Here is a 24,208-nt window from a genome sequence, read left to right as displayed (position 1 = left end):
CTAGGCATCTTAAAAATATTGAGTTTTCTGATTCATATACAGTTATTTCTCCTTATAAATAGGTTTTCTTTAACTTTCCTTGGCCATATTTAATTTCTCTTAGTCATGTACAATTTTGTTTGTTGGTTACTTGTATATAGAGATAATTTTTTTTTTTTATTTTAATCTTGCATCCTTTCATCTGGCTAAACTGACTTGTAAGTTCTAACATTTTTGTAGACTCAGTAGGATTTTTTACTTAGATAATAACATCATCTATAAATTCACACAGTTTTACTTATTCTTTTTCCAATCCAGAGAGTTTTTATTTGTCTTTTTTGCTTTATTTCTTAGACTAAAACCTCCAGTAAAGTGTAAAATACAGGTGATGATAGAATACACTTTTGTCATGTTTCTGATGTTGAGGAGGAAAGCATTCCATCTTTCATACTTAATCATAAGGTGTTGATGTATGTTTTCCATAGATGACCTTCATCAGGTTAATATGCTTTCTTCTGTTTCTAGTTTGCTGCTAGGATTTTTTATTTTTCAATCAGTAATGAGTATCATATTTTGCCCATGTTTTACGTATGTCTATTGAAACGTTAGCAGTTTTTGTTATTTTTAGTTTAATATGGTAAACTACATTCATTTTTTCAAATGTTAAATCTGCATTCTATTCCTGAGATTCTCAACTTGTTCAAGATCTTTTGGCTTTTCCATATGTTGATGGATTTGATTTGCTAATATTTCTGGAATTTATCTGTGTTCATGAGTGATATTTATCTGTACTTCCATAGTCATATTTTTGTCTTGTTTTGGTACCAGGTGGAATTACAAAATGAGTTGGAAAGCATTTTAGTCCATCCTCTTCAATTTTCTGAAAGGATTTAGGTAAAATTGTTTATTTTCTTAAAAAATGTTTGACTAAATTTACCAGTTAAACCATCTAATCCTGAAGGCGTTTTTGTTTTTGGAAAAGTTTAAACTACAAGTTCAATTTTTTAATAGATACAGGGCCATTAGTAGTATCAGTCTTCTTCAGTGAGGTATGAAAATTTGTATCTTTAAGGAATTTGCTAATTGTATCTAAGTTGTTGAATTTATTGAAGTAAAATCGTTCATACTCTCTTTTTATTATTTATAGAATTAAAATAATCTCTTCATTCCCAATATTCATAATTCTCCTCTTTTTCCTTACTCTGGATAAAGTTCTATTAATTTTAATCATTTTCTTAAACAATCTTCATGTCGTCCCAAATGTTTTGAAACACTTCAAATATAAACCTATTTTACTTTTGAAATGTAGGAGAAACCAAAGATCAGTCTCCATGACAACTTTGAGCTGTAAGATATTTAGTGATTCTCCATCTATTTATTCTTTGATCAAGGAGAAATACAACTTTCGTCTCAGTACTGTTTCATTCTAATTCACCTACAGTAATGTTAACAATTTAGACCCTAACGTGCCTTTAAAGACAGTACCTGATTCTTCATTCTACATGTTTTAGGTGTTCTAGGTAAGCACACCGAGATCCAATGGCAACCCATGTGACTCTTCTATTGGTTGTTTCAGGTTATTTACATATTGTCTGTACCAGCATAGGAGTGCATTTGAGTTCTATTTATATTGGCTAACCTACCCCAATTTCACTGCCTTTAACTTTTGAACCTATATCATTTTTGTAGACCTTCACAAAAGAACCATTTATTTTACCAGCAAAGGGAGTTCATTCAGGTTAGCAAAGTATTGCAATTTGGGACAAGCAAACTATGGCTAACTATAGGCAAGTCCTGACAGTGCGGAAGAGGGGCTTGCTTTTATAGAGGAAAGGAGATTAGAGAGGGCTCTGGTGATTTTTCATTGGCTGCAGGTGGTGGGGAACCTTGTTACCAAGTCAGGAGGAAATCTTTCTTTCTGCCGTGGTCTTTAAGCCACAATGGGTGATACATGCCTGAGAGCTACCCTTTCAGGGCTTCCCAACTCCATTTTATATGAGATTTCCTTTTTTCATGTTCACATATCCCCCTTTTGATTAAATCTTTCCTAAAAGCATCACTGATCAAGAGTCAAAGAGTCAGATTTTTTGTATTTAGTGGTTTCATCCACTGAAGTGGTTCTTCCCTCTGTGCCAGGAAAGACCCTTTCTCGGTTGTCATGTCCTAATTTGGAGGGAAAGTACACCACTTGGAAACAGTTGAGACCACACTTGAGTAATGAGAAATGGTAGGAGGAAGCTCTTAGGCATTTCCCATCTGAGGTGTAAGTCTTAATGTCGTAAGTGTTGGAGGTCATCTCAAAGTGCTGAGCTAGCATCACCCTGTTGAGCACATTGTTTCTACAAGCTTTTGGCAGCCAACCATTATAAAGCTTAAAAATTATTATACAGAGTAAGATAAGGAGCAGGCATTCTGCAAACAATCATCTCAGCCTAAAGGGGTCTTTTCTAAAAGTCTTCCAAAGAGAGAAATTGGCTACAGGTAAAGCCAAGGGATCTCCAGCATCATTAATAGAGTGGAATTTCTGGTGACAGAAACAAAAGGTTTTTCCCTTTTACAATAGATTGGGCCAAGAAAGAGGGAAGAGATAAGAAGCAACACTGAGGAAGAAGGTGGCCCTGTCATTTTAGGAAAGCTGTCTCTCTCAGCTGTTCCCTGCTCAATTCCTGAAAAGCTTTATTTTCAGGTCATCAGTTGGTGTGTAGGTCCAGTCAGGGTTTGGTGCTTTCTTTAAATGCAACGTGTAGGTCCAACAGTCTATTCCTTGCAATTTAGCAGCACAAGAATTGGTTATTAGTACCTGATAAGATCCTTTCCATTGGGGTTGAAGAGTTACTTTCTAGAGATATCTTTTCCAGTAGATTAAATCACTAGCCTGAAGGTGTGACATTTAAGGTCTCTGGCTCCTGGGAACATGCTGTAAAAACACTGTTCTACTGAAGTGTGGTTAATTTTTTTTGAATTGGCATATGGTTGATTTATAATATTGTGTTAGTTTCAGGTATATATCAAAGTGATTCAGATAGATATATATATTTTTTCAGATTGTTTTCCATTATAGGTTATTACAAGATATTGCATATAGTTCCCTGTGCTATACAGTAAATCCTCGTTTCTTATTTATTTTATGTATAGTAGTTTGTTACAGATACAAATTGGATAAATTAGTACCCCATGCTTTGAATTTATTCCTCTCCTGTTTGGTAACAGCATGGTATTCTTAACAGAAACACTGTTGAAGTATTTTACCAGCTTTTGGATCAAAAGAAGTAGAAGCCAAATGTAGTTAGCATCCTGGGATTATCTCAAAGGGTAAGAGTTTATGGGTTCCGAGACCTGAGATTTAGAAGGACTATTGGCAGTGCCTTTGGCACAAATATGCAGAGACTCTATTTGAAGGGTCTTTACAAATTTCCCTTAGTTCCACTAGCCCTGAGGATTGAGCATGGTAAGCAAATGAAAGTGTTGCAAAACTGGCCAAAAAGAAAGTACCTGTTGAAGCATTTGACAAGTAAGGTGAGTTTCCCTGGTCACTGTGAAGTTTGAAGGGGGATTCCCTATAGAGATGCTCCACAGATACAGCAGTAACTTGTCTGTAAGAGAAGACTTTATTCCAGTGAAATAATATCCAAACCATTACCAAGACATATTTATATCCTTGAGATGGGGGACACAATAAAATCCACCTGCCAAACCTCAAATAGCCCGTTGAAGAATTGTAAGTGTCTGGAAACACTGCAGACAGGTTTTCTTGAATTATGTTTTGGATAGTCAGGGCAAGCAAGGTAGGCATTGTTTGTGACCTTGATAATATTTCTCCACCAGTATTGGTTCACAAAGGTTATTCTGTCAGTAAGCCAATGATGCAGTACACGTACCGTGGTTAGTAGTGGGAATTTTAGCATGTCTGGCAGAACTGGATTATCATTTGGCTCAAGCCCAATTTCTCTCTTTATGGAACCGACGGTTATTAGATTTAAATATTGATTTTCCTTCTCTGGGGATGATTGTTGGACATCTCTAGTCAGTTTTTATAGATTATCATTTGGGCAAACACCCTTTTGGACCATGATAGTGGTTTGGTTGTTGGTTCCTTTGAGGAAACAAAGTCATAAGCTACTCCAAAGTCATACATACTGTCAGCATAGATATTTGTAGGTTTGCTGTTGGCTAAATGCAGGCCTAAGTAAGTGTACAATTTAGCTATTGGGCCGAGGTAGTCAAGGATGCTGCCTCAGTGACTTCAAAAGGAGTTTCAATAGCAAACCCACCAAAATATTTATCATTTTCACCTTTCAAATAAGAACCATCAGTAAACCATGGAAAGTCAGCATTATCCAAAGGATTTTCCTACAAGTCATCATGGTGAGTCAGGAGGCAATCTGTCAAACAGTCACGAGGAGTATTATCCATAAAAGGGAGAAAAAGAGTGGCAGGGTTAAGATTATTACAGCAAGAAGGTTAATATGGGGAGTAGGCACTAACAGGGTTTCACAGGAGGTGAGGCAACTGGCTGAAAGCTGTTGAATGCGATGAGAATTCAGGATGGCTTCTACTGCATGAGGTACAAAGATGGTTGGATGGGACCCCATGACTATCTCTTTGGTGGCTTTGACTAAGAGGGCAGTGGCAGAAGTGGCTCTGAGGCAAATGGGTATCCTCACACCACAGTGCCTAGCTGTTGGCCATAATACCCTGTGGGTCCATGGAGGGCCCCATATTTTTGGATGAGTACTCCAAGGACATTCCTTTCCTTTTCAAATAAAAAAAAATGTAGAAAAGGAAGTTGGTAACTGAAATGTCCAAGGGCAAGGGGATTTATCAAACTTTCCTTTAGAACTTTAAAGTTTAAGTTATCCTGATCTCAAATAATAGGGTCAGATTTGTTATTTTTCAGTAAAGCATATAGGGATTGGACTGTAAGAGAGTCCAATTTTGACAGTAGCCAGCTAGTCCCTCAAAAATCTCGTAATTGGTATTTAGTTTTGGGTTTGGGGAAGTTCAGGATGTCATGAAGCCTATTTGGATCTAGCAATAGTCCTTGTCCTGAGATCAGGTGCCCCAAGTACTGAATCCGAGTTTGAAACAAACTGCAAGTTTTCCTTGGAGATTCTGTGTTCCTTTACGGATAAGAATTTTATCAGGTGGATAGCAATATTATTTATGGTTTGGAAATTTCGTCGAAGTCTCCTTCTGTGGCCACTGGGTTTCCTCACAGGCAAATTAAGAATATTGCAGGGTTGTTACAGGGACTAGTGCAGGGGATGATTAGACTCTGAGCCTTATAATCTTCCATTATGGGCTTGATGCCTTGCAGTTGATCCCATAAGGACAAATGGTTAATATCCTTTAAATTAGCTCCAGTGTCGAAGATGGGGGGAACAAACTGTGTGGAGGGATATTTGATTCACCTGGTTGGCTATTTTGGTTGCTGCTACCGAATTCTAGAATTCTCTCTCTCTTTTTGAGGAAGAAATTCTGGTATCATAGCTCTCTAAGAAATCTTACCCCAATAAATGAATAAGGACAGAGAAACTAAGGAGAAAAGGATGAGTATTTCTTAGCAGGTCCACACAAATGGGAATAGGTTTAGAGACCGGATACTGTTGAGGCTTATTAGGGACCCCACTGTGAACAGTTTGAATACTCGAAGGCAGGGACTATTTAATAGCACTGGGGTTGAGCACCAAGAATTCAGTTCCAGTGTCAATAAGGAGAAAGAGATTCATTCCCAATCTGGAGAGTTATTTCTCCAAGCTGGTTAAGAGGAAGGATTGGGGAAAGCACTTGTAGTTCCTCAGAGTTCCATAATTGGGAATGAGGAGGCATTTGGAAAGGCTGATTACAGAGCTGAAATCATCTGCAATGCTTACATTTGTAACGATCTTTCTTCCAATGGCTTGGCTTTTTGCAGAGATGACAAAAACCAGGAAGGGTTTGGTTTGGTTTAGGGGCCTCTACTTAATTGGAGTTGAACATTTAGGATTTTAGTGGTCTTCCTTTTAGTTGAATCATCCAGAGTGCAGGTGAGCCAATTTGCTAAATTGAGGAAAGCTGGCGTGGACATTGTCTCCCATTCCATCCTGGTCCTTTTACCTGGAAGGGAAAGATTCCAGTTCAATCCATTAATGAACGGAGAGGTGAAGGCTACCTGAGTAGATTCACGACCTGTAGGAAGGCCAGAATTTTCCTTAAAAACGATTTGAAGCTGGCTGTAATGCTCACATATGGGCTCACTGGGCCTCTGGATATAAGCCAGGATCTTATTTCAATCAGCAGGGTTTGGGAAAGCCTCAGGGATTTCCAGGTGACATCATTTAGTGATTGCTGAGCTTGATCACATGACAAGGAAGGGTGGTGGTCTCTCATTCGCAGTTTTAGAAGTATTTCAGGATGATCTCTATCAGCTATTGTCAAGCGGTGTTAGGCTTGGCCTTCACCAACAAGCATGTGAACCAGCTGGTTTAAGTCTCAGAAACCTGGCTGTTAAGTCTGATATTAATTAATATACTATATTGTATTTTTATATTTATATTATATTTATAATTTATATTTATATCAAATATGTGAATATTTATATTAAATATTATATAAAATTTTATTTATATGTAATATAAATTTATATATAATATAAATGTAATATACTTTATTAAATTTCTTGGCAAATCTATGGGGGTCCTCCGTTACTCTTAAAAAAAAATCTCTGAGTATGGCTAGTATTTTGGCCTTAGTCCTAGGAACCTAAGATATTAGGATCCTCACAGGGTCTTATTTTAAAGGGTCAGGTTCTAATGGGTTTAGAGAAGGGAGGAGCAGGAAGAGGCTCGGAAGGAAACAGTGTAAAGGAAGCGAGGACAGAGACTGTGACGGGAGAAGAAAGAAAGAGGCTCAGATTTTGTTTTGTTTCTTTCAGTTGTTTGTTCACATTAGTTAGCTTATACATGGATTTTTGTAAAGAGGCCATTCTAGGGCCCTGAATAGGCTTAGAAGCCTCAAAATACCTATTGAAATAGGCACCCCATTCAGCTTGTTCTGTTTTAGAGCCAGTCTTCTAATTTGGTTTTAAGAAAAGTTTGGGCAGATCAAGGTTTCCCCATCATGGCCATTAGAGCTCTAAATTATTTTTTACATTAGTAGGTCCAATTAATTAAAAATGTGCATGAGGAGGGACTCTGGTTTTTTTTTTTTGTTTTTGTTTTTTTTTTGTCTTTTTTTAAAATAAAACTGGTCAGGTTCCCAGGAGGAGAATTCTCCTGAGAGAATTTAGCAGGTTGGGATCCCGTGACTCAAAGATTTAAACAAAACAAAACAAAACAAGTACTCACCAGAAAGGATAAAGCCTTTAAAACAGATTTTGAATAAAAACGGCTCAACCAAAAGGAGGAAGCTTGGATCTGAGGGGACACTAACCAAGCCAAGAGGAAGGAAAAATAAAAATTCATGGAAGCCGAAAGCACAAAGGACTCGTGTGGGTACCTCACATAATTCAGGGGGTCAGTGATTTCTCAGGGGTCTTCTCCTTCAGCTCCTGCTTCTGATCACCAAGTGTGCTTACCTAAACAATCACAAAGGAGCCAGTTGTCTAACCAGCAAAATACATTTATTTGGGAATAGCAGAGAATTGCAATCTGGGGCAAGCAGACTGTTGAACTGTAGGCTGATCCAGAGAACAGAGGAGAGGGGCTTTCTTTGATAGAGGAAGGGAAGAACTTGGGGAGAGCTGTGTCTCACTGACTGCAGGCAGCGGGCAGCTTGTTTGTGGGTCAGAGGGAAATCTTTCTTCTGGTGGGTGCAGTCTGCAAGCTCTGAGTGGTACATGTGTGAGGGCTCCCCTGGAAGAGCCCCGCAACTCCACTTTTAAATGAGGTTTCCTTTATTTATTTTCACATCTTTAGTAAGCATTGTGTAGAAAGAAAGGAAAAAAAATATATCCTTATATCTTGTTCATGCTTTATATTTGCATTTTTTTCAACATGTGTATAGCAATGTGAATATTTAGGTACAGTTGACCCTTGAACAAAGTATATTTGAACTGCTTGGGTCCACTTATATGCGGATTTTTTTCAATAAATATACAGTTGGGCGCATCTATATGTCCATATCCTTAGGTGAAGATTCACAAAATGTGGATGGTGTACTGTTTTTAAAATCCATGGTTGGTTGAGTTTGGGATTGTGGAATCCACAGATAGGAGGGCCCGACTATGGGACTTGTGGTCTCTGGATTTTGGTATCCGAGGCGGGTCCTGGAACCAATCCCCTGTGGATACCAAGGGATGACTGTTTTATGTTATATAATATTTTATTATCTACTTTTGAAGCGCTTGTTTTTTGCTACTAAGCATTATGATAAATGATTTACTGGCATCTCATGACTCTTTATCCCTATGATTATCTTGACTGTTCATCATTATTACTTATAATTTTTAAATGAGAAAATCAAAACTATTGCATATTTCCATTTTTAGTACTAAAAAAGATATCATACTCCAAAGCACCCACTTATATAGTCACATTTTAATATGGTGTCACTCAATCATGAAAAAAATAACAGCTTGTCATTACTACATAAGAGAAAAGTCTATGTGCTTACTCAACGTAAGGATAACCCAGTTGTGTTAAATCTACTTATTTTCTAAAAGAACCCACTGACAATATGTGCCACTGTTCATTACTCCATTTTTATTCCATTTTAATTAGAGCACAGTAATGCCATTGTTCTCTGTATGAATATTTCCCCTTCCGCCTCCCTTCTCTCTCCCTACCTCCACCCATTCCTCTTTCTTTCTTTCATTTTCTCTTTCTTTTATTTTTCTTCCTTCCTTCCTTTTCTTTCTTTCTCTTTCTTCTTCTTTCTTTCTTTCTTTCTTTCTTTCTTTCTTTCTTTCTTTCTTTCTTTCTTTCTTCCTTCCTTCCTTCCTTCCTTCCTTCCTTCCTTCCTTCCTTCCTTCCTTCCTTTCTCCTTCAGTATTGAGTACCTGTGAACAGATAAATAAATAAGAAATAAGCCATTACTAATGCTTTGCCTCTCTCTGCATTCCTACTCTTAGTCAGTGATCCCTCCTCCTCTTGCCTGAGTAGTAGGTCTGCTAGAATCTGGTACACTATGCTGTGCTGATTGCCAGAAGTAAGAATGCATTTGGGAAGGAGAAAAGAAAACTTCCTTTTGCTCCCCTTGGATGCAACTCATACTCTTACCTTCCAGTTCCCTCGTATTTCCTCTATTGTATGAAATCCACTGTTAATTCATCCACTAAAATTTTGATTCCTATACTATTATTTATTTCCAGATGTATTTTTTTCAAATGTCTGTTCATTCTTAATAGTTTCTTGTTATTCAAGCATCTTTGTAATTGCATCCTTTATTCCTAGAATCATTCTCTGTGCAGTATAATCTTTCTGTTGTCTGATTGTACATCTGCAGTTTTTGCTCATTACGAATCAGTTGTTTCTCAACTTCAGTTCTCACTTGTGCTTGTCCAGACGCCTTTTCATGTGTTTCATATTTTCTGTTGTTATTGTGAATACATACTTAATATTCATGGGCAGTGTTCCTGTGGGCCCCACTTGGTGAAAATTTCTTCTGTAGAGCACGTGCCTCTGTCTCATATGATAATAGGGCCATGCCCCTGGACTACTTCAACTCAGCTATCTCCCTGTAATTTTGTCAGAGAGCCGGTATGCCAACTACTTCAAGCATCTTCATCTTCACGGCCTGGTTGTCATGGGGATCTACCTGTTGTTCCAGTCTGACTCCTTGCCCCTGCCTCCCAGCATCTGCTGTCTTGGCTCTGAGTACCACTTTGGTGCCTAGACATTTCAAGGATTTTGAGCCCTGGCTGTTGGGCTCTGAAATACAGGCAATTTTCTGCTCTAGCTTCTCATCACCTCTCTACCATCCTAAACTCGTGTTGTTTTGGAGGGATCCTTGAAGACCAGCAGTATTTCCAAGTGATTGAGACCTTGGATCTTGTTGAGTAGAGAAAAGGCTGCATACAACTCTCCAGGAAGTTATTTCTTTCTTTTTCTTTTCTTTTTAATATATGTGTGTTTAGAGGTGTGAGTGTTTATCTGCTCTTTCCTTAAATATTGATGCTTTTGTGTTTTTACCCAGTGTTTTGGGCTCTCATCTGTTTTCTGGATTAAATTACCATCTATGAGAGCCTTTAGATTTATACTCCATATCTTTTATTTTCTGATGTGCCATTTACTGTCACCTGCCCAGATCCACTTTGAGTTTATAGATAGCTCAAAGCTCAGTTTTCCCCAACTATCATTTTATTCATATCCTCTTCTATTTTAAAATCCACCCCTTGATTTTGGTGTCTCCTATGTTACTTTTCATCTGTAAGAGACATAATCTTCTCAGTCTCCAAGATCATAAACAAATTGCCACTCTTGACTCTACCTGTTATTTCTTATGTTATAAAATCAATACAATTCTAGGCTTTAAATATAAGGCCTATTTACTGTCTCTCTAATGTCTCTGCATGTCAAACCTGTGTATGTGTGCAGCCTCTTAACTCGTCAGGTTTTCCACAGTCTGTCTCTTCTTAATCAAACTCTACATTGCTTTATAGCTCCAAAATTCGTTTTTCCTTCTGTCATTGACTCTCTGTCTACATATACATCCCCCTTTCAAAGTCAACATAATTGCAGAGTTTTTATCTTCTTTCAGTAAAAACCTTTGAACTCCTTGACACGTCATTCAAGAATCTGAGCCCTCCCAACTTCTTCAGAGTTCTCCTGATCTGATCTTGTTTTGTAGGCTCTAGAACTTAAACATGAATGCTCTTTTATTCGTCCTTGAATTTGCACTTTTATATGGTCTGGCCCTTAATAGTTGTTCAGGTTAGTTGGTGCTTAGTAAGTGTTGAATATATAGCTGCTGAAATATAAAACAGACACAAGGAATCACTTTTATGTAACCCCCATCATGTAGAAAGATGTGATCTATGTAAGTTACATGGCATATGCTGTAAATAACAGAAGAAAAGTATAATAGAAATATTGTACAATTCATCAGCCTTTGATTGTTATTCACATTATTTAAGAGGATACATATAATTAATGTTTAAATTTAATATATGACTATTGCAGAAGGCTGGAAAATGTATCTACAAGTTAGGCCATTTAGACTTTTCATTAACTACGTATGTGTATTATGCAATAATGTCATTTGTCTAAATATGAAACTCCAGGTTCTGAAATTAAGTGGTTCAGATCTAAATTACTTTACATAATTGCTTTGTAACCTTGGGAAAATTAACTAACAACAACAACATGATTGGGTACATTGCTAAGATTTATGTAAGATAGTGTTTTTTCCTATGTTTTATTCTAAGAGATTTATAGCATCTTATCTTATATTTAAGGCTTTAAGCCATTTTGATTTTATTTTTGTGTATGATGTGAGGGAGTATTCTAACTTCATTGATTTATACACAGCTGTCCAGTTTTCCCAACACCATTTGCTGAAGAGACTGTTTTTACTCCATTGTATGCTCTTCCTCTTTTGTCAAAGATTAATTGATGAAAAGTTCATGGGTTTATTTCTGGACTCTCTATTCTGTTCCACTGATCCATATGTCTGTTTTTGTACCAATACCGTGCTGTTTTGATTACTGTTTTATTCCTCCAGCTTCATTCTTTTTCTTCAGTATTGCTTTGGCAGTTCTGGGTCACTTGTGATTCCATATACATTTTATGATTATTTGTTCTAGCTCTGTGAAAAATGTCCTGAGTAATTTGATAGGGATTGCATTAAATATGTATGTTGCTTTGGATAGTATAGCCATTTTAATGATATGAATTCTTCTAATCCAAGAACATGGGATATCTTTCCATTTCTTTAAGTCATCTTTAATTTCCTTAGTAATTTGTAGTTCTCTGTGTATAAGTCCTATAAGCTTTTGCACAGCAAAGGAAACCATAAACAAAACAAAAAGACAACCTACAAAATGGGAGAAAATATTTGCAAAAGATGAGACTAATAAGGCTTAATTTCCAGAATGTATAGATAGCTCATACAACTTAATAAGAAAAAAAACCAAACAACCCAATCCAAAAAAGGGCAGAAGACCTAAACAAGCAATTCTCCAATGAAGACATACAAATAGCCAAATGGTCATATTAAAAAAAAATGCTAAATATTGCTAATTAGCAGAGAAATGCAAATCAACAGTATAATAAATTATCATTTCACACCAGTCAGAATGGCCATCATTCAGAAGTCCATAAACAATAAATGCTGGAGAGGCTGTGGAGAAAAGGGAACCCTCCTACGCTGTTGGTGGGAATGTAGTTTGGTACAGCCAATATGGAAAATAGTTTGGAGATTCCTCAAAAGACTAAAAATAGACTTACCGTATGATCCACCAATCCCATTCCTGGGCATATATCCAGAGTGAACCTTAATTCAAAAAGATACATGCACCCCAATCATAGCAGCACTATTTACAATAGCCAAGACATGGAAACAACCTAAATGTCCATTGACAGATGACTGAATAAAAAAGTTGTGGTACATTTATACAATGAAATACTACTCAGCCATAAAAAAGAATAAAATAGTGTCATTTGCAGCAACATGGTTGGATCTGGAGATCGTCATTCTAAGTGAAGCCAGAAAGAGAAAGAAAAATACTGTATGATACCACTTATATGTGGAATCCAAAAGAAAAAGACAGACAAACTTATTTACAAAACAGAAACAGACTCACAGACATAGAAAACAAACTTATGGTTACCAGAGAGTAAAGGAAGGGGTGGGAAGGGATAAATTGGGAGTTTGTGATTTGCAGATACTAATATATATGAAATAGATAAGCAAGTTTATACTGTATAGCACAGGAAACTATATTCTTTATCTTGTAGTAACCTATAATAAAATATAATAAAATATATATTATATCTATATAAAATAGATAAACAATAAGTTCATACTGAATAGCACAGGAAACTATATTCAATATCTTATAGTAACTTATGGTGAAAAGAATATGAAAATGAATATGTGTATGTTCATGTATGACTGAAGCATTATGTATCCCATTATTAAATCTTTAAGCCAAGTAGCATAGCATCTTCAAATTTTTCTCTCTATGCTTCTGTCTCTCTCTCTCCCCCTGACTTCTGCTTCTGTCTTTGTATCTTTTCTCTGACTCTCCCACCTCTTTCTTTCTCTTATAAGAACACTTGTTACATTGGAAACATGGGGACAATCCAGGACTATCTCCTCTTAATTTATTCACATCAGCAAAGCCTGTTTTTTCTTGTAAAATAACATTAATAGGACATGGACGTTTGGAGGATATAATAAGCACAAAATAAATGTAGTTTCTATGTTTTTTGTAGGAAAAAGAGTGACAGTAAGGTTCTATCACTCCAAAGTTGGCTCAAGATACTAATTCATTAACTGTAGGATCATAGTTTTATAAAAAGGAAGGAACATTTTAAAGGAAGATTATTTAAATAGATCTACAAAGAGGATACAGAATGGAAAAGAATCTGAGTATTTCTATATCCAGTAAGCTATAGAACAATTATAAACCTTTACTTTTCAAGGTAGACTTTTATTTTCAAGTTTTAAGTTTAAAGTCCTACAAGGCAGTTTCAAATAACTTGTTGTTCTTACCAAATTTCTAAGTATTATTTTTCTTACCAAGCCTAATATAATTGAGATATATGTTTGGGTATGAGTGAAGTGGGTCATGTTCAAAGCCTTATTAACACTGCACCTGAAATGATAGATCATTTTACCTCATTCATTCGCCAAAATAACCTTAGTAAGTTAAGGAAATTTTGAAGTAAACTTATTGCATTCTTGCTGTATTTTATTTTAAATTGTAAGTTCAATGGTGGGTATACTGTCTATATCAGTAATTATCTTTTTTATGTAGTAACTGTTGCAGTATATTCTTGGAGCTTAAGAAATTTGTATAATTATGAATAATAAAAAGAGGTACACTGTGTATGAAATATAATGGGACTATAATAAGTGCGTAGTCTGAAGACATTTGAAAATTCTGTAAACCATCCCAGTCAAGATAATGAAAATGTGGCAATCAGCTACACCCCTTCCTCCTGACAACCACTGGTGTGACTTATCTAACTGTAGCTTAGTTTTATCTATTCTATACATTCATACAAATGGAACAAATATATGTGCTTTTTTGTGTTTGGCTTATGTTATTCAGCATACTGTTTTGAAATACATCTTTATCCATCACTAGTGGATTACTTATTTCCCAAATATCAGTGGCTGAAAACAGCAAATACTTATTATCTCACAATTTCTGTAAGTCAGAAATTCAGGCATGGTTCCTCTGGGTGTCTGGATTCAGAATCTTTCATAAGATCAAGTTGACTGGTGGGGCCGCAGTCATCTTGAAGACAAATTTTGCAAAATATCCTCATCCAAGTTCACTCATATGTCTGTTTGGGAGGTGTTAGGTCCACAAAGTCAGTTGGTTGGAGACATCTTGCTGTGTAAGCTAATCTACAGGGATTCTCATGTGTGGTTATCTTGCTTCCCTCAGGGCTCCAAGAAGGAAGGAGAGCAGCAAAGAATTACAAATGACAAGAATGCACAATCACGGCAGAAGCCAATAGTTTTTATAAGTATTTTTCAACATGACAACTCATCACTTTTATCCAATTAGAAGGAGTTATTATGTCCCACTCATATTTAAGGATAGGGAATTACAAAAGTGTGTAAACAGCAGGAGACAGTAATTATTATGGGTAATTCCAATAGCTGCCTACCACAGTCTGCCCTCTGACTCCCCAGTGATTTGTGTTTCTCCTACAAAATACACTTTCCACCCAAGGTCCCCACAGGTATCATCCCATTATAGTGTTAGCTCAACGTCCAGAATTTCATCATCTAATTCAAGTCCAGCTGCAGATGTGGCTCTTTGGGTACAGGTCCTGAAGCACATATCCTTTAATATATTTCTTTTTGATTTGTCACTCTATGAAAATATAAAGACATTATTTGCACCATACACGCAATGACAGTACAGGCATAGGAAAACTAACATATATTCAAAAAGAACAAACTGGAGACATAGAGGAGTCACTGGCCCATAGCAAATTTGGAATTCAGTCAGGCAAATCCTGGAAATTCCTTAATTAGGTCTCTAGGTGTAGGAATAATCATGACACCACCCTCTGGAGTCTCTTTTCTGAGACTGTGTCATCCTTCCTCTTTTACATAAAAGTCAGAATGCATCTGCAGCTGAGTAGTTTTCTTAGCTGGCATCTTGTTATTAGAATTTTGGAGATCCATCTGCTTCTTTTCCTTGAACTTTTGAAGAAATGTCCCTATTAAATTACAGTACTTTTCATTAAATTAAATTATGAAGTTATATTATAAACTTTGTTGAAATTCAAATTATCATAAATGCAGTATACAAATGTAGTTTCCCTATGAGATCTGAAATCAAGTAGTGAGAATCTGCCAATTATGTTCTTCTTTTCAAAAACTACTTTTACTACTGTAAGTCATTGGCAATTCCATATAATTTTTAGATTCAGCTTATCAATTTCTACAAAAAGTCCCAGGGTGATATTGTTTAGAATATCATATACTCCATGGGTCAATTTTAGTAAAAAAAAATGACAATTTTGTGGACCCTTCCAATCTATGAATATACTAGAGCTGTCTTTTTGTCTTGCTTTTTAAAATTTTCAAGCAGTAGTTTGTAGTTTTAAGTAAAGGGATCTTTACACAACTTTCTTTAAATTTATTCCTAAGTATTTAGGCTTTCTAATGCTATCATAAATTGTATTCATAAATGTCTTAATTTTATTTTTGTTGCTAGTATGTGGAAAGACATTCAGCTTTTAAATACCATCCTTGGATCCTCTGACTTTGTTAAATTCACCAGGATAGTTACTTTGTGTGAGTGTGTCTGTACACATAGATTCCTTAGTGTTTTACAGGAAGATGAATATGCTATCCATGAATACAGGCAGGTTACTTCTTCCTTTCTGATCCGTGTAGATTTTCTTGTTTGTTTTATTTTGTTCGATTGTAATGTCTAAGATTTTCAATACGATGTTGAATATAAATAGTAAAAATGCACATGCTTACATGCTCAGTCTTATCAGGAAAGATACCTGGATGTTTGTCTTTCTGATCTGATGTTAGCTTTACCTCTTTGAAGTGCTGCTTATCAGGTTTGAATTTCCTTCCATTTCTAATGTGTTGAGTGTGTCATGAATGCACATTAACTTTTGTTGAATGCCTCTTATGCATTTATTGAGATAACCATATAATTATTGTCCTTAACTGTGTTGAAGTGGTTAATTTCATTTTGGGGATTTTTTTGAACGCAAAACAAACTTTTTATGAATGTCATCAACTTCACTTGCCCATGGTATGCTATTCATTTCATACAATGCTGGATTTGATTTGCTTATTTATATATTATAAAACATAGTCCATGTATTTTTATAAGGGGTATTTGACTTTAATAGTTTCCTGATTTAACATCAAAATAATATTGTTTTCATAAAATATGTTTGGAAGCAGTCTCTATTTTCTGGAAGGGACCATGTCATGTTGGTATTTTCTCTGGCTTAAATGTTTAAAAGCATTCAGTGGTGAAATTGTGCCTCAAGCAGGTTCTTACCTAGTGGTAGTTTTGCTTCCCAGGTGACATTTGGGAATATCTAGAGACTGGGATAAACTGCTACTGGCAAAATGTGGGTAGATGATACAAATTCTAGTAAACATCCAACAATGTGCAGGAAGACCTCCCTTAGTAAAGAAGTATGTGGTCTAAACTATAGTGTTGAGTTTTCTTAATGGCAATGATGTAGAACTATTTTTTGTCTAGATTCCTGAAGTTTAATTTTTTTTCTATCATCTTGATGTAGAAATTTAAATCAATGCTTTTGGACATTTTCTATACTAAAGTTGACCCTTGAACAATACAGATTTGAACTGCATGAGTCCACTTATGCACAGATTTTTTTTCAATAAATACTTCCTGCAGTACTACACAGTCTGCAGTTGTAGAGTATGAGAACATAGAACCAAGAATATGGAGGGCCAACTGCAAAGTTATCTGTAGATTCTCAGCTGCCTGGAGGTTCAGTACCCCTAACCCCCATGTTGTCCAAGGATCAACTATATATACATTTAAACCATACGATTCTCTCTAAACATAGCTTTAGCTGTATCCCATACATTTGGATATATTGTGTTTTCTTTATGTTTCAATTCAACATATTAATTCTTCTTTATTTTTCTTCCAGTTATATCAGGATATAATCGATACACAGCACTGTATAAGTACAGGATAATGATTTGACTTACATGCATCCATGAAATGACTTTCACAATGAGTTCAGTAAATATACATCGTCTCATATGGATCTCATACAAAACTAAAGAAAAATTATATTTTTCCTTCTGGTGAGAACTCTTGGAGTTTAACTCTAAGTTTCTTTCACTGTGCAAAAGCTTTTCAGTCTGATGTAGTCTCATTTATTTTTGTTAAATCTTCTTTTGACTCCCTTTAGTTTATTTAGAGGTATGTTATTTAACTCCAAATATTTGTCTTTTTCTGTGTATCTTATTTTCATCCATTTGTATGTTTTTCCATTTTCATCAGATAGCATGCTCTGTTAGTTTACGTCCTTTGGAAATTTATTGTTACCGGTATAGCCAAGCATATGTTCTCTCTAAACATTTCTTCTGAGTTTGACAAGAATATGTTTCATGCAGTTGTTAAGCACAGTGTTTTATAAAATCAATTTGGTTAAATTGATAAATAATATAATCATGGTTTTCTCTTTCCTTTATAAATTTGTGTATTTATTCTATCATTCACTGAGAGTGATATGTTAAATTTAGCACCTTTAATTGTATTACTCTGTTCCTCCTGTTAATTGTGTCAATTTTTGCTTCATGAATTTTTGTGTTCTGTAATTAGGTTTATGCATATTTTGGATTTTTATTTGCTCTTGATGAATCATGATATTTTTCCTTTATCTCTTATAATATACTTTGTATTGCAGTATAATTTGTCTGATATGCATAAGCTTTGCTTTTTTATAATTATAATTAGCTTGTATATCACTTTTTATTCTTTACTTTCAGCCTTCTGATGTATTTTCATTTAAAGTACATTATTGAAGGCAGCAGGTAGCTGGGTCTTTTTTTTTTTTCAACTCAATCTAACAATTTCTGCCTTTTAATTGGTATATAGTATATTTATGTAGTTGATTAGTTTTCTGTTGAGATTTAAATCACCAAATATAATATTCATCCATTTTAAAGTTTACAATTCACTGGCTTTTAACATACACACAAAGGTACGTAACTATCACAACTCTCTAATCTGAGAATATTTATATCACCTCCCCAAATCCTCATACTCATTAGTAGCCACCCTCCGTGCCCCAGCCCCTGGCAACCACATTTATTTAGAAGTTGTGTGAAATTTATTTTCATTTCTCTTGGGTACATACTGAAAGCTAGAATCACTGGGTCATATGGTAAATAAAAATGTGACACTTTGAAAAGTTGCTAAATGTTTCTCAGAATGACTATACCATTTTATACTTCTGTCAGAAATGTATGAGCCTTCAAATTTCTGCACATCCTTGTGAACACTTGTATTTTCTATCTTTTTAAAATCTTTTAAAAATCCTAGGGGGTGTGAAGTGTTAGCTTATTTCAGTTTTAATTTGCATTTCCTAATGACTACCAAATGATGGTGATCACCTTTTTATGTACTTATTGGTTATGCAGATAGATTCTTTTGAGAAATGTGTGTTTTTGTAAGTTTTCATTTGAGCTATTTGTCTTTTTTATTGTTGAGTTTTCAATGTCATTTATAAATTCTAGATATTAGACCCTTATTAGATGTATGGCTTGAAATAGTCCTCCCACTCTGAGTGGTCTTTTCACTTCCTTCATAGTGTGCTTTGAAGTGCTAGAGTTTTTAATGTTGATAATGTTCAGTCGTTTTTTTTTTTTTTATTTGGTTGCTTGTGCTTTTGGTGTCAAAGCTAGAAAACATTGCCTATCCCAATGCTACAAAAATTTACGCCTTGGTTTTATATTAAGATTTTTTTTTCAGGTTTAGCTCTTACTTTCAGTGTTTTGTTTTTTTTTTTTTTTAATCCACTTTGATTTGATTTGATATGTGATGTGAGGCTGGGGTGCAATTTCATTTTTTGCATATGTATATCTAGTTGTCCTTTCAAATTTGTTGGAAAGAGTATTCTTTCCTCCATTAAATTGCCTTGACAAACATATTGAACATCAGTTGACCTTAAGGTATGGGTTTATTTCTGAACTTTTATTTCTATTCCACTGATCTGTGCTCATCCTTATCCTGGTACCACACATGTTCTTGAGTACTGTGGCTTTGTAGTAAGTTTTGGAGCCTAAACTGTCTAGTTTTCCAAATTTGTTCTTCGTCAAAATTATTTTGGCTATTTAGGATACCTTGCATTTCTATATGAATTTTACATACAGCTTGGAAATTTCTACAAAAAAGTTAGGATTTTGGTGGAGATTAACATAAATATTGCATAATTAACGATATTTAATTTTCCTACTGATGAACAATTTGGGCCTTTTACATTTTTTTCAGGAATATTTTATAGTTTTTATACTATGCATTTACTCTACTTTTATTATATTTATTCCTAAATGTTTTATTATCATTAATGCTATTTTAAATTGATTTCTTAATTTAAATTTAACTATTTATTGCAAGTCTATAGAAATAAAATTTATTTTTTATATTCATCTTGTATCTTAAAACTTGCTAAACTTGTTTTGTTTTATTTTTAGCTCTAATAAGTTTGGTGGTCTGTTTAGGATTTTGTATATTCAAAAAAATCATGTGATCTGTAAATACAGATAGTTTTGTTTTGTTTCTCCTAAAGTGGATTCCTTTTTTTTTTTTTTTTGTCCTACTTGAATGCCCTGGCTAGAACCTCCAGCTGAATAGAGTTGGCATTGGCAAGAGTGTCTTGCTTTTGATCCTTGGAAGAAAGCTTTCAGTCTTTCACTGTTAATTATGATGTTAACTGTTGGTCTGTTGTAGATGCAGTCCATCAGGTTGAGGATGCTACCTTCTATTCCTTTGCTCATTGTTTTTTATCATGAAAGGGTGTCAGATTTTGTCAAATGGTTTTTCAGAATCCATAAGACAATCATATAATTTGTCCTTTATAATACCGGTATGTTGTATTTTATAGATTGATTCTGGTATGTTTTAAACAACCTTGTTTTCCTGGGTAAATCACACTTAATCCTGGTTATAATCTTTTGGTATGTTGCTGGATTCGATTTGCTAATATTTGAAGATTGTTGTGTCCCCAAAAGGTATATGGATCTGTAGATTTTGTCTCTTTCTGGTATTTCTATCGGTTTTGGTGTCAGTATAATGCTGGCCTCATGTAATGAATTGTAAATTATTTTTTTAAAGAAGTTTATAAAGGATTGATGTTAATTAGTTCACTGTTTGGTAAAAATAATCAGTGAGGCTTTCTGGTCCTAGACTTCTCCTTGTGGGTTTTTCTGTGATTTCAGGATGTTGCTTTTCAAGACTACTGTGGAGCTGTCGGGGCTAGAGGGAGGATGGAAATAGACACATTAAAACACCACAAAACTCACTGTTCACACCAAGACTCAGCTGTTTTTCTTGCTTACATCTCCCTGGAATATTACAAGTCTTTGGTTAATTTCCAGAGCTCTGAAAAAGTTGATTCTTACAATTTTTACTGCTTTTCTGGAGGAGAAAATTTTAGAGGTCTTTACCATTTTTGCTGAAATCTATTGTTTATGTGTACTTAATATGATGACTGATAGGGTTGGTAGACATTGTCAATATTGTTTGTATCCTTACTTTGTCCTAATCTGTTTCTGTTGCCTAATATTGCTTTCTACCTTATCTTGGTTTATTCAAACTTTTTTTTAATAATTTTGCTTAATCCTTCTATTGACTATTTAGTTATGCATCACTTTATTAGTATGTAATGTTTGTTCTAGTGCTAAATAACATTCATTTATGACGTATAAGTCTATCTGGAATCAATATTGTATCCCTTCACATCTGACACTTCATATATGCCACTCTGTTCCCTCTGCCCTTTTCATGAATGACATTTCTTGCTTTTCAACTTTCACTTCACCCTTCAAAGTTCCCCCTTCACCAACGCAATACCTTCATAACAATGTCTACTGAAAGAAAAACAGACAACTTAAGAGCTGTGAGTTTAAGTTTTATTCAGGATCTTACTGAGGACTCTACCTTGGGAGACAGCCTCTCAGTAACTCTGAGGGGACTGCTCCAAAGGGACAGTAGAGAAACCAGTGTCTATATATTACTTTTGACTAGGGAGTCCATGTAGTCAGGAATACATCCTGGTAAAAAATTACCAGTAGTTACAAAGAACAGGTATCTCAATTGATTTTAATGTTTTTCTGTATAAGAGAAGATATAAGAATCTGGGTTCATTAAAATTCCTCCTGAGATATACATCTAACTATCTAAGGACCTGTTTTTCCAAAGCACAGATGGCCTCATCCTTTTTTCTGTGCATCCTGAGGTCCCAGGGTGCACGGTCGGTCAGCTCCTGCAGTGGCTACTGACTTCATCCTTGTCGGATTGGTTGGTGAGCAACAGTCTTTGTTTACAACAGCATGAATATATTTATCTGCCCATTCCATTTTTTTCCACTTCTGCCATATCTTTTAGTCAAATTACCTTATAAAACCCATCTTACAATATTACTAATTTTGCTCTCAATAGTCAGTTGTCTGAATTAAGATTTAAAAAACCAGTTTTTAAAATATTTATCTCTTCACTCTTTGCTTTTAGATCTCTTCCCTCCTGTCAAGCCAACTTCCGTTTGGTATTATTTTAATATTTTGACTCTGGTTTATAACTTTAATTTCTTTGCTTCCTATTTGATACATTATAATGTATCATGAATTTATTCACAAAAATTTCAATGATCATATTTCATTCTTTAATAATATTCATTGGAGATCAGATGCATGTTGAGTGCTGGAGACATGAAAATACATAAAATGCATCTCCTGCGATCAATGAGAATCAAGTAAAGTAGGAGAGATGGGGCATTTCTTGAAAATATGGCAATATGTGGTTAAGTGATGAATGATAGGCAAGCAAGGGGTTCTTTGGCATCACAAAGGAACGGCTGCTTATTTGAATGAAAAATTCAAAGGAAACTTCACAAAATATAGGAAACTACCTATCTCTGGGCGGGTAACCAGAAAAGATTGAGTTTGAAGGGGATCAGGTGTGGACAGTCTGGCTCTTTCAGAGCCAGATTATCTCGTTTGGTTTGGCTGAAATTTAGTGTCAATGGTAAAGTGTGAGTAAATCAAGTTGGACACACAGACATGAGCCAGATGGAGAGGTATTCTATCTGAAGGCTGTGGGAAGCTCTCAAGTGGTTTATTCTTGAAACGATCAAATGCAAATTTTAGAAGTCACAAGCTGAACTGTAGTGTGAATAGAACGTGGATGGAACAGAAACAGAAAGAGATAATAGGAACACTTAGGGGATAACTACAATAATCTAAATTAGAAAGTATGAGAGTGCAAATTAACTCAGTGGTAACTGTGATGGACGCTGGTGGGGTGGAGGGTTGGGCAATTTTAAGGAGGTAGAATCAAAAAATTTTAGAAAGCTTTAGTGAGGAGAAATGGAGAAAACTCAGCATTATGCATGCGATTCAATCTCGAGTGATTAAGTGGAGGTAGGGGAGCTCTGGTTATTCAACCTGATAAGAAAGACAACAGAAGATCTCGAATGAGTTCAGGCTTATGACTGAGTAATGTGGAGTTTATGATTCAAAAATTTCTGAATAACATTTCTATTCTTAGCAGCTTAACTGAGAGGAAAATTTATGCACAATAGCAAACTGCAGAATTTTTATTTCAATGTGCAGCTATGTGGGCTCAGCTCTGGGTGGATTAACTTCATATTCCTGCACAGAAAAACTTAGCAAGATAGCTTATATTCTCTTCCTCACTGTCCCTCAATCTACAGTTTATTTCATTAAAAAATCTTCACCATTCCCACATGCTGCATTTCCTGAGTGAGGACTCAATATTAGAGAGTTTTGCACTCTGTCTCTTGTGTTAGCATTGTCATGTTCTTAAATTGGCCCTCTCCTTTAAAAAAAAAAAGTCATTTAGTAACATTTTCAACAGCTAGGATGTGTGTGCTGATCTTAGAATACTTTCTGTTGAGTGATGGGGTTAAATCCAGAGTGCAAATGATTACAGAAAAAATGTTGATGACAATTAAAAAGTATCTTGAATAACTTTCATCCTTTTGTAGGGATGGAGATAAAGAACTGTAAATTGAGACTCAGTGTCTCTTCCTCTGGAAAACCTTCCCAGCAAGAGAAAGTTAGTTTGGCCTCATGCCTCTGTCAGAACATTAATTGCTTTGCAGATCCCGTGATCTTTCTTGCTCAGTGCAGTAAACATTTTTGAGAAGAGCGGACCCTGATTCATCTCAGCACATTTCTCGATACGCGATGGGGTTGCAATAAATTTTTCCTTCCATTAAATGACATCAAATTGGTTTTTAAACCAGAAGAAACACGAGGCCTGTGTTGATGCAGACCAGAGGCATAGCTGAATAGAGATGCAGAAGTGACAGAGCTTAAGTGAGGAGCATATAAGATAGGCAGGGACACAAATCCAAAAATTTCAAGGTGGATTGGTCCACCTTCCAATTGCCTGTGCTGCTCTGGTCACACTGGCCTCTTCACTGTTTCTGGAGCCTGCTGGTAATGTTCCTAACTTGATGCTTCTGCTCTTTGTTTAACCCCTTCTAAGATGCTCTTTCCTGAAATACACATTTGGCTAAATCCCTCGCCATCTTCAAGAAATTGCTAAAACGTCATCTTTTCAATAGGCCTTATCTGACTGCTTGATTAGTTTCTCATTGCTGCTATAACAAATTATCACAAAATTAGTGGCTTAAAACAACACTTTTTATTTTTTCTAACAGTTCTGTAGGTCAGAAATTCAGCATAGCTCTCACTGGGCTAAAATCAAGGTGTAGGTAGCGCTTCATTCTTTCTGTGGTCTCTGGGGAGGAATCCATTTTCTTGGCTTTTCCAGCTTCTAGACACCTCTCTTGGGACTCGCACAAAGTCTCTTAAATTTCAGAACCAGCAACGAGGTGCTGAATCCCTCTGATATTTC

At 35.5% G+C, this 24,208-nt stretch overlaps 1 protein-coding gene and 1 long non-coding RNA gene across 7 annotated transcripts in view; one reads left to right on the top strand and one right to left on the bottom strand.

Moving 5' to 3' along the window:
• The window catches only part of CDH18 (cadherin 18), a 627,896-nt gene that overhangs the window by 379,624 nt on the left and 224,064 nt on the right, over window positions 1–24,208 (top strand). The gene's annotated exons all lie outside the window — the stretch shown is intronic.
• On the bottom strand, window positions 11,478–23,052 carry LOC116660594. Its single transcript, XR_004316165.1, has 3 exons — window positions 22,452–23,052; window positions 22,233–22,238; window positions 11,478–11,488 (listed from the first exon to the last, which is right to left on the bottom strand). It is a non-coding gene; the product is annotated as an uncharacterized LOC116660594 (long non-coding RNA).

The sequence above is a fragment of the Camelus ferus genome, chromosome 3, assembly GCF_009834535.1.
Source record: "Camelus ferus isolate YT-003-E chromosome 3, BCGSAC_Cfer_1.0, whole genome shotgun sequence".
Classification (NCBI taxonomy): Eukaryota; Metazoa; Chordata; class Mammalia; order Artiodactyla; family Camelidae; genus Camelus; species Camelus ferus.
This window is presented reverse-complemented; position numbering and strand designations above follow the sequence as displayed.